The 11,728-nt window shown below is 44.7% G+C and overlaps 1 long non-coding RNA gene across 2 annotated transcripts; it reads left to right on the forward strand.

Annotated features, from left to right (window-relative positions):
- Positions 1–3,323: 3,323 nt before the first annotated feature.
- On the forward strand, positions 3,324–7,772 carry LOC124684301. 2 transcript variants are annotated; one of them, XR_006996975.1, is made up of 5 exons: positions 3,324–3,732; positions 3,884–3,994; positions 4,075–4,457; positions 6,677–6,798; positions 7,170–7,772. It is a non-coding gene; the product is annotated as an uncharacterized LOC124684301 (long non-coding RNA). The 2 variants fall into 2 exon arrangements; XR_006996974.1 differs by having other exon boundaries at positions 3,884–4,457.
- The last annotated feature ends 3,956 nt before the right edge of the window (positions 7,773–11,728 follow it).

Here is an 11,728-nt window from a genome sequence, read left to right on the forward strand (position 1 = left end):
AAGCTAAAAAAGACGATCCAAAGGGTGGAAGTGGGGTGTGTGGGAAGCAAAAAAAAACCTAGAAAGGTTTTTAATTCCGGTTGGTAATTACCAACCGGGCTTTAATCTCGATTGGTATACCAACCGAAACTAAAGGTTCCAAACGAATCGAGACTAGAAGGTTGATGTTGTCCACGCCGTTCAAACCGAGACTAATGCGACCCATTAGTTCCGATTCATAATTCGATCGGAACTAAACTTTCTAGGGACTTCGGAGGAAAGCCCTATTTTCTAGTGAGCGTGGATGGGCTGCTGAAGGCTAACCGGCCAGCGGGCGATGCGGGTAGTGCACCCGTTAGTCAGTCTTGCTTGGAACACAAGAGATATCGGACATGATAAGCTTCGCTGCTCGGGAGGATATTTAGCAAAAGAAAAAGAGAACAAGCTGATTAGAATCCTGAATTGGCACGGGAAGACTGAAGAGAAACCCCTGACATGGCAAAGAGAACCGAAGTTAAACTTGCAAAGGGCTCTAAATGTTTGAAAAAAAACTTGCAAAGTGGGTATAGTGAACGGTTTTCAGAGTAACGGGGTATTGTGAACCAAACCAAAGTTTCGGAAATTCGTCTTGGCTCCCGGGAGCATTTGCTCCCGGATTTTTGGGAGCAAATTTTGTTTTTCAAAACTTTTCAAAAAATTCCGAAAAAAATCATGCACGTACCTGACCATGGCACGCACCACCTTGTGAAATTTCGCTGCGAAATGTCATCGTATGCGTCCTGGGCAAAAATGACAAATTTCCAGATCTGAGATTCAAATTTTTGGATCTCATTTCATGCCAGAAATTTGTCATTTTGGTCCAGGGCGCATACGATGACATTTTGCAACAACATTTTACACGTTGGTGCGTGCCATGGTCAGGTACGTGCATGATTTTTTTTCGGAATTTTTTGATAAGTTTTCGATTTGTTCTAATTTTTTGAAAAAACCGGGAGCAAATGCTCCCGGGAGCCAAATCGCCGCTCCCCCAAAGTTTAGGGTACTCCAGGACAAATTTACGCGTATATATACCTGGTTGTCGCGATTTGCTCGTAGGTTCTGATCCGAACTCGATACCATATATGAAGCTTAAACCTGCCGTGCGAAACGAAAGCTGCAGGTAGATTAGAACGGTATAGGGCTAACCAATCGTCAGCCAGGACGATGGAATCGAGCAACCCCGCCGGCGGCGATCTCAAGAGAGGCGGCGAGGCGGCGGCGGAACCCGGCCCCGACGGCTCCCTCGGGAGCTACCTATGCTGGTACACCCCAACGGTAAGCGTCAGCTCCTCCCTTCCTCCACGATAATTCGATCTACAATGTCAATCGGTTAATTAACTAGGCTCCTCTCGTCTAATCAACTTCACGTCTTCACCTCGCTTTGTTCCAAACTCGCCGCAGTGCATCCTCTGGTCGGTGGGTCTGTGGTTCAACGTCAACGTCTTCATGCGCTTCGACCTGTGGTTCGCGCTGCTCTTCTTCCTAACGCACACGGTTCCACCCATTCTGCTCATCTACTTCCCGGACCTGCTAGACTTCATGGATCGGCCGGTGGCTCCAGTGCCTTCGCGGCGGCCGGCGGTGCAAGGGGATGAAGACGACGAGGAGTATGTCATCGTGCACGACCATGATGCTAAGGCCATGCATCAGCATATAATAACTAGCTAGCTGGTCCAGACAGAGAGCTTGTTACATGCAAGGAAAATAAAAATAGCAACTAGACATAAGAAACTAAAATGAAAGCAGTAAGCTCCAGGACAACTACCTAGGTATGGATAGATAGAGCTATAGCTAACAATTATTGATGAGCTCAGCAAAGTACACATGATCATCTCTCTTGCCTCCTTTTACCTCTCTTTTCATGCTCTTTCTTGGCTTTTTCTCGTGAAGAAGTGGTTCTCTTCTGCAAGCTACAACTTTACCTTTACAACAACTACTTTTTTAGGTTTGGGACATACGAACCTGCGTGTACCTGCACGGCGATATGTTGAGGCATTGCCATTGGCCATGCCCTTAGGTAGCCTACACGCTTTTCGAGGTTCAATTTTAGTCATTAATTCGGCCACCAACCCCTGATTATATGTCGCTTGAGTTACACCAATGAAGTTGTATTCGAATAAAGTTCATAGTGCTATTTTTTATAACAAGCAACATGTGATTTTGATCAAATTCATGGTCAAAGTTAAAACATGCAAAATGCAAATGGGAAGGACCAATAAGAAACAAATCAATCTTAGCGATGGCTGTGCGTTTAGTTAGGATGCTAGTCTCCCTGCGATGTCCACTTTATATGTTACTCCCTCCATCCCACCAAAAGTGTTAAAGATTTGTGTAAATTCGGATGCATGTACATACTAAATAGTAGATATATACATAAAAAAAATCAAATCTTTGAAACTTTTAGTGAGATGGAGGGAGTATTAAATTCCATGTTAACTAGCTCGTGCATGATATTTTCTTTGAGAAATTCACATAAACACTTATATAAGCCATATGGTACCAAAGTGCATTGGAGTGAGCATATCAAAAGATAAAAAAATATGTTTGTACGCAAAATTGCTAAAATTCATCTTATTATTATTTACAACAAGTAATCCTGTTGCAAAGGCTGTGCAGCAAAAATTTATCCAAAAAAATGTTCTCCATTTTGTCGCGCCTCTCTCGGTCAAACCTCTCCTCACTCCTTTCTCCTCCCTTCCCCTCACGCAAAGCCGCATCGCTAGGGTTAGCGCCACCGAGCCACCGCCTCCTTCTTCATCAGCGACGGCCACCGCGCGCGACTGATGGCTAGTAGGAGAGGCGGGACCAGATCCCAGCCATCGGAGCCAGAGAGATGGAGAGTGCCGACCATGTTCCCGACAGGCCTGAGGAGGGGCAGCGCCAGCCAAGCCCGATGGCGACGGTGGAGGCCTGGAGTTGTGTCGTTTTCTAGGGCGCTTGGACCTCGCCGAGGGAGACGAGGACGGGGGAGCAGGGTCTTGATTGGGACCAGGAGAAGATGGAAGAGAGAGCATGGGGTGGAGGGGATTTGGCCCTCAAATTCCCTGCCCACACTCAGCCAGTCTCCCCCTCGACCCCGATGTGTTCTCCCTGGCTCCGAATCTGGTGCCATGTGCGGCTGTGCGTGCCACGTCGATGGTGGACGGAGGCACCAGGAGGAGCACGGCGGAGCTCGCCTCCGCCGGTGGTGGAGCGACGTGAGATCGAGGCGCCGGACAGGGATTCTAGGAGAAGACGGCTGGAATCGGCAGCACAAGGTGACCATGACTAGCGTGAGATATCGAGCTTCTAGGGCTCGCTGTGGCTGGTTAGCTCCGTCGATGGGAGATTGCAGCACTGGAGGCGGCCATCAAGTTCAAGACCAGTATCTGACCGACAACGAGTTGCAGCGTTCTTCTCTCGCCCGTCCCACCACTGTTGTCTTTTGTCGACCCTCCTCTTCAATGCGCAAGTGATCCACTACCCTTTGTCAGCGCCCAGGTGCCCACTGCCGTCCTTGAGCAGCTACCGCGGCGCACCTCGCCACACAGTATTGCGCAATACGCCGCTAGCCCTCAACTTGCACACTCTTATGGGCGACACCGGGCGAATTAGATGGGCGCTAAAGCAGGGGTCGAGTGGATAGCAGAGTTGGAGTTAGCAGCACAAGATGACACATCAAGAAAGTGCAAGCATGCGCGCCATGGGGACAACAGCCAGCAGCTGGATCATTAGGTTATTTTTCTGACTTCTTTGACTTAATATTTCCTTCTTTTGGCGTTTTATATCATGTTCATGACCGCTGTTTCTCATGCCATGTTTCATTACAAATGTATAATTAGAAGCATATACAATAAAGTACACAATTTCAATTTTAATGTTGTAGGACACTTCAGTTCGAGATATTGATGAGCAATCCAAGTGTCAAGAGTCTACGTTATATTGATGATCAAACAAGTGCCAAGAGTCTTCCTTATGTAATTTTTTAGTTTTTTTGGTAGGTATACTTACTGAATTCAGAAAAAACAGCATGTATTATTGTTTAATCTGCATCCATTCGTGTCTTAAAAATTTTAGGCTTTAAATGTTCGCCCTGGCTCACCTCAAATCTTACTCCGCCACCGGTCCAACGCCAATCTTCCTACCACTGCTCCACCATCGGTAGAGGTGCGGTGGTTGAGGAGCAGCAGCTGAGGCGCAGACACTCGGATGGGAGGAGCCGAAAGTTTGTCCTCTGTGTCGCGGATACCGACGTCGAGCGCTCCACCAACAAGTCCGATGAGATGGTCCTCGGCGACTTCTCCTGGCTCAGCTTTTACTTCCTTCTCCTGATTCGTTCCTGGTTTTACGGTTGGCTGTTGAGGATGCCCATAGAAGTCTGAGGAGGTGCTTTCTTGCACGAGTGTTCTTGCGGATGCGAACGCACATGAGTGTGCTTATTGTTTCGCCGTTGAGAGAAGGTAGAACTATCTCTTCTTCTTATTTTTCCTCCGTTTGATGTTCAATTATGGAAGCGCTAGATCTTTTGTTTAGGTATGTACTTTTATTTGTTTGTTCTTTGCCTTTTAATTAGATACACTTGATTCAGCGGTATTGTTCGAACTAATTATGTTAGATGTCAAAAACATGAACTCCAAGTCAATCCATTGTCTGTAAGGAGCTCAGAGTAAACTGATGTTGGCAGAGGGACTACAGATCTGCTATCACCCTGGTTCGACATCCAAAATGAACCAGCAATCTGATGGACTAAAAATTACGTTCAATGTACTTTCAGTTATTTGTCTCACAGGCTTAAAAAGTTATATCAGCTTCAAAGCAATGGTAGTTTCAGTTTAAGAAATAATAAGACATCTTGGTTAGGTTCATACATTGACACATCAGCCTAGATCATATTTGCAATGTGGAGTTGAGTGTTTGGTTCTATTGGGGTATTGAATAATGAGTAGAATATGCTACCTACGAATCTGTGTGCTCATCTTAGTACATTTTAGGTCCGAACATTGGCTGGGGCTCAATCCGCTGTACAAACAACATACTGAGACTAATTGATTCTGGTGCAATTTATTGAACTGCTTTTGCGCCAACGATGTATCTTTCCCCCTCTCTGGACTTGCATGTTTGCCTGATAGTCAAATACGACGTCTGTTTTTATTGGCTCTTATTAACACGGGAGATGCCAACTTAAATTTCTCCTAAATTATTCGCTTGATTCTTCTGTGTAACATGTTTGGGATTTTGTGATGTGTCTATTGAAAAAATAATATGATTTATGCTACCATGACCACTGGTGAATTAGCAAGCTAAACCTGGTGAACAGTTGATGGTTTTATTATTAGTAGAGTAATGAACTGACCTTGCTGCCTGTAATATTCGCTAAACGAATAGTAGATCTTTTGACAAAGTTTAATGAAACCTAACCTGAGAATATTAAAGAAACTGCAAGTAGGATGAAGCTTACTCCTGTATACAATGGGGAGTGGGCAACTGCTTCAGTTGCAGGAGTACAACATGAGTTTAGGTACTTCTAGATCCACTTATTGCTCAATCAGACACAACAGACTACAAATACAATATATATCATATGATCACTACATCTTTTCTACTCTCATCGTGGTTACTGTCCCTAGGTATTTCTCGGAGAGTTTGAGCCAAATGTTAGTGAAGTTGACCTTAGGCAAACATTCTCCCTGTATGGCGAAATTTTCTTCTATGAAGATTCCAATTGGGAAACAATGTGGCTTCTTATAGTTTCCTTAGGTATCAAGGATTGGCCCATACATTTGATGCCTGTCACTTCTTCCCCACAAAGGTTTTTTGTTTGGTAAAAATTTCCCATCACAATATTGAGACATTCTTATCAGCATTTTTTCCGTTTATCATGCTTACACGAGTTTTGTGTTTTTCAGAAATTTGCATGTGATTATTTTACGTCTTTGCTAATTGAATTGGTCTGAATTAACTTCAAAACATGTAGGGGAATGAAGTTGTTTAGGGTTAATTCCCAATATTTCTTTCTTTCTGTAGATTAGTTGGCAAACCCTACAGACATAATATAAGTCTGTATGATTTGTGAAGGGTGGCATCATTTTTGATCGACAAGGAGTGAAAGATGGAAGCCTCCTGAGGTGTTTTTGTGCCCTTCGGCGTTTGCGAGCTGAGAGAGCAAAAGCAACGGCCAAAACCTACCAGCTTCTTTACAATTTGCTTGCAAGTTTAAAAACTATTTTTTTTGCGGTATATGACCTTGGTTGCAATCTGTTATTTTCTGAAAGGGCTTGTCTTTATCATTTTTGGTTGTAAAGTTGCAAGTTAACAAATTCGCGCAAAAGCGGTAAGCGGGGCGAATGTGTAATAAGCTGAAATCGGTACCTAATTGCAGTGGAACTGTTTTTTTATTTGATTCGACACAAATTATGAAGCATTACATACTATCTCTAGAAGGAAAGAAAATCTGAACTTTTAGGACACATTGTTTTTTCCAAGATGATGTCATTACTGACAGAACATTAGTTCCTTATGCTGTGGTCTATGAACCCCGCCCGATCCTAATGAACCTGTTAACAACAGGGGACTTATAATTTGGATGGACCTTATGACAGAGGACCGATGATCATTTACCACATATTATCTACTCTAAAATGTGGCAATAAATTTGATTGTCTGAAAAGTGGTTGTGCAGGATATCATATCAAGGGTCATCGTGATCTCGCAGAACTTCTGAGCCAGCCTGCATTCTTTCAGCTCTTGGGCTTTTAAGGAAGCTTTTCTACTCTAGCACCTGGTGTCGTTTTAAACAACAAGGTATGACCTTAATTCCTCAATATTAAATAAATGTTTGCTATAGTTTTCGCATCAGAAATAACAGGTAGAATGAAATTCTGAAGATAGAAATATGGGTGTAAGACCGTAAGTTATTATTTTGAACAAGTAAACATTCTGGTCTTGAATTACCTGAAGTAACATTGTGGGGTTGTTTCAGTTTTTGTTTACTAAATATTGCTTATGCTGAGAATAAAAACCCATGTCTAAAATAAATCCTGGAGTTTTTTTGTATGAATTAAATCCTAGAAGATATGATAATTTGTTCTTGAAAATGCCTTGCGATTATGAATAGTAGACCCATATCTGTGAAAACAGTTGCAAATTGTTGAGAATTTCTCTTTTGGAAGCAGGTGCAATAATGGCTGTGGTGGCTTGCTTGATCTCGGCATGGTTGCTGAAGCCGTACAACTACGTTCTGCCTCCAGATCTGACAACTCCAATTTGGTAGCAGGATATAACCACATTCTTGGTGGGGCGGTGAGCTACACATGGCCATTCAATCATTTTACTTTATAATTATAATTATCCATGCATTGATGTTATTCTGATTCCACGATGAGCCGACCAAACAGATTAATTTCTAAGCAACAGGTTCTTTGAAGTAATGGATGCATAGACAATCATTATTTGAAGTTCTTATCCTAATGTCTTGGATGAATGAACTTGTGTTGCTCACGACCTGAAGTCTCTACGTGAAGTACTTACAATCATGTATTTTGGTCCTAAGTATTTCTCCTAATCCCTTGGACTGAATGCACAATCTTTTTAATGTTTACAGACGACTTTGCCTGTCTTTTTTTTGACTTATCAGAAGATATTGTTATTTGTGTTTGGCACATCCTAGCTTATAGAAGAAGAGAACAATGCTGGGTGAAGTGCAATTATGCAAGTTACGTTTTGAATCATGGAAGCACTATGAATGGCTGAAACTTATTTTTTTTGTATCAATGAACATGGTTGGTTATATTGTAGTATATAATTTTTAGGTGTCCGAATTAAATCATGACAATGAAGATATTTTTTCATCCTTTTGTCAACTATGTTTGTTGTAACTTGATCTTTGATCTCTAGGGACTTGTGAAGTTGTGAGTTTGTACATCAGCAATAGACTATTGGCTATTGGCTATAGTATCTAGATTTATGAAATATTCATTGTCCTTCTTAGGGTTGAAAATGAAAGGTAAACTTTTCGTTCGATTCCGAAGAAAAAGGAAATGGAAGACCAAATACGAAAAAGTAAGAGGCATTTCGCGGAAAAGAAACGGAAATGACAAAATTATAAATGGAAACGGAAAAGAAAATGAGGGAGCCTTTTCCGACGGCAGAAGAAACGGCAGAGGAAATTCCGGAAAAATAAATATAGAAAGTTTCCGGAAATATAACCCAGAGAGGCCCGTGTATTTAGTAGGCCTATATTTACACATGAAACCGGACTTAGCCACGTATCAAGTCCACTAATTACTCTAACCCCAAATCACTCTGTATAATTGCCTGTGCATGTAGTTGTGTGCAGCCAGACAGCCGCGCCGAAAGTCCTATCTTCGACGACTCATCTACCGTGCGATGACTCCACGAGACCCAGCCGATCGAGTGTTACTTTATGTTGAATTACCGCTTGTCGAAGTTAAGTGATATATCTTGTCTTATTGTTTATTTTTTTATGTGTCTCTTTCGGTCTATGAATCGAGATAGTATGCCATATTGTGTTGGGGCAAATATTCGTTTTCGTAACGTATCCGCTAAGTATCCGCTCTGTATTCATATCCGATGATTTCCGTTTCCATATTCGTTTCCGGGGATTTCGATTCCATTTTCTATTCCGACGGGATAGAGGGTAACAAAAACGATAAAGTATGTTTCCGTCCGTTTCGGTTTCATTTTCAACCCTAGTCCTTCTGCGCTTTTGCTATAAAATAGATTAATTCGCCAAAGGATACATGAATGGTAGGCTCCTGACGTACATGGATCTCTATTAAGGCTGGTGCCAATGCAGGCGTGAGTGAGGGCGGTAGCGGCGGCGTCGGGGCGAGAGAGAGGCTGGAGTGGGGCGAGAGGCTAGCGCCAGGCGACGGCGCGGGCGCCCGGCGGTAGCGCCCGCTCCCGCTCGGCTAACGCCTGCGTTGGGGGCGAGAGCGGGGGAGAGGGAGGCGATAGCGGCGCTAGTGGGGGCGGTAGGGAGGCGGTAGGGAGGAGAGAGAAGTGAGAGCTGGCACTATAGCCCCTGCACTGGCACCGCGGGGTGAGAGTGAGGTGAGAGTAGGGTGATAGTGAGGATAAAACCTGACGTGGCGGGTGAGAGTGGGGTGATGCATTGGCACCAGCCTAAGTAGACGAGTCATTCCCTCATCCTGCCCAGGTACGCAACAGCCTGAAGATTCCACCGGGCAAATCCAATGTGCTGCAACCGATATACTCACCATGCTTACCAGGCTGCACCATGCAAGCGAAGCTTTGCCAGGACGTGATGCAGGCGGCGCAGCGAAGTGCGCGTGTTCACCTAGTTTGATGATATTTCACTACCAATTACAAATCATGCATGCACAGTCAACTTATTACTGAAATCATTGCAACTTCTAAGAAACATTTGACCAGAAAGACTAAGAATAACAAAAATGGTTCAATTTATACCCTATAAGTAACAATATATATGGTTACATGATCATACAAACAAATATAATAAAGGAACTGCTAAGTTTCAGCTAGCTGAGACGTAGCTTATGTCTCAGTCACCTGCTCCATCGTTGGATTTTGTTTCTGCTTAAAGATTCGTATTTGCTGTTGTTTATACTTTGTTTAGATCCGCATTATGTAATTTGATTGAGACATAAGTTATGTTAGAGTCGACTGAGACTTAGACACACCCATATAATTGTTGAAATATTGGGCCCATTTTTAGTGGCCCAAATTAGATTTCAGTTTTTCCTATAAATCTCAAAGCCCACATAGTGGCAGCCTTGTGAGTTTGAGCCCAAGTTGGTGGCAGCTCACTAGGGAGTGGCAAGAGGTGGGAAGTTTAGTCCCACATGGAAAGTTGGGAGGAAGTTAGATCACCTTATAAGGTGGGTTGTTCCACCACTAGTAAGTGAGTGAGAATAGGAGTGCTACACGCGCGCTCCTCCTCCTCCTCGCTCGTCTCGTCTCGACTCGACTCGACTCGACTCGACTCGGCACGTCACGACTCAGGAAAACGAACAGAGTCCTAGACGGACGCGTCGCAGTTAGTCGGTTCGGGTCGCTCCCGGATCGTGGGCTATCTGTAACTGACTCGAAACGTTCGTGCGACGTGGGCGTGGCCCACGTTGCCTAGGGTTTCCCGAGCCTATATAATCTCCTGCCCGGCTACCGCAGAAACATCATCCGAGTGAGAATAGGAGTGCTACACGCGCGCTCCTCCTCCTCCTCGCTCGTCTCGTCTCGACTCGACTCGACTCGACTCGGCACGTCACGACGCGCACCGCGCTCGTGGTGAGTGGATTGAGCCTCGAGCCGAGACTTTCCTTACTTTTTGCAGCTCAGGAAAACGAACAGAGTCCTAGACGGACGCGTCGCAGTTAGTCGGTTCGGGTCGCTCCCGGATCGTGGGCTATCTGTAACTGACTCGAAACGTTCGTGCGACGTGGGCGTGTCCCACGTTGCCTAGGGTTTCCCGAGCCTATATAATCTCCTGCCCGGCTACCGCAGAAACATCATCCAATACACGAGTTAGGGTTTCCACCTCTCTCTGCTTGAGCCGCCATCGTAGCCTACTCCATCCCGCGCGCCGACGTGCATCGGCGAACGGGAGAGCAGGTCTCCGGAACCGCTCGTCCTTGCGATCCTGTACGGGAGAAGGCGAATTAGGTTTTTGGGAAGCGCTCTGCGCGACTGCTCAAGCTCTTCATCACGGGTCGCCTTCCGTCCAAGTCAGGCGGTGCTGCCTACCGTCGTCTTCAACGCCGTCTACTTCGACCCGTCGTCCCCGTCGTCAACAACGTTGTCTGCGACATCGTCTGCTACACCTCCACCGCCACCACCACCAGATCGGTACGTGTGACATATCTCGATCTGTTTAGCGATGGATGCTTTACCGTTTGCGCTGCTGCTACTCATGTTGATTAATGCATCTAGTATGTTTGAGTTTCACATGTTAGTAGTTGCTGCCATAATGTTTTATATTCTGGAATTAATCATGGAAATTGTGCCTAATTATCCAACAATCCAAAAACCTAATTGTAGGCAATTTCCTGAGTTAACAATGGCTGGTTTTTCCGATGCACTGAGGCCGGATATGTTTACCGGTGTGCACTTTAAGAGGTGGCGGTATAAGGCCATGCTACGGCTTACTCATCCGAAAGTGTTCGAAGTTACTAATGGTTTACTCGAAGGAACTATATCGACCAAGATCAGAACAAGTTCAAGGAAAACAATACTCTCTTCGTCGGATGCGTGCTAAGTATTCTTGCCGATCGTACGTGTGATGTGTACATGCACTTAACGGATGGTAAAGAGCTGCAGGATGCACTGAATGCTAAGTTCGGTGCAACCGATGCGAGCGATGAACTCGTACATCATGGAGAGCTTCCATGACATCGGGATGGTTAACAACCGTTACGTAGTCGAACAAGCTCATGAGATACGAGTGCATTGCGAAAGAGCTTGAACTCCTTAAGTGTGCCTTACACGACAAGTTTGTGGCTGGATGCATCATCGCTAAGTTGCCCCCTTCATGGAGGAACTTTGCCACAACTCTCAAACACAAGAGACAGGAGATATCGGTTGAAAATCTGATAGCATCTCTTGATGTTGAGGAGAAAGCTCGGGCTAAGGATAATGCGAGAAAGGAGAGGGTCGAGTCTAGCGCCAACATGGTGCGAAGAAACCCTACGAGCAAGAACAAAGGGAATAACAAGCCCTCCTTCAATAAGCCTAT

The sequence above is a fragment of the Lolium rigidum genome, chromosome 1 (genome assembly GCF_022539505.1).
Source record: "Lolium rigidum isolate FL_2022 chromosome 1, APGP_CSIRO_Lrig_0.1, whole genome shotgun sequence".
In the NCBI taxonomy this organism is placed as follows: Eukaryota; Viridiplantae; Streptophyta; class Magnoliopsida; order Poales; family Poaceae; genus Lolium; species Lolium rigidum.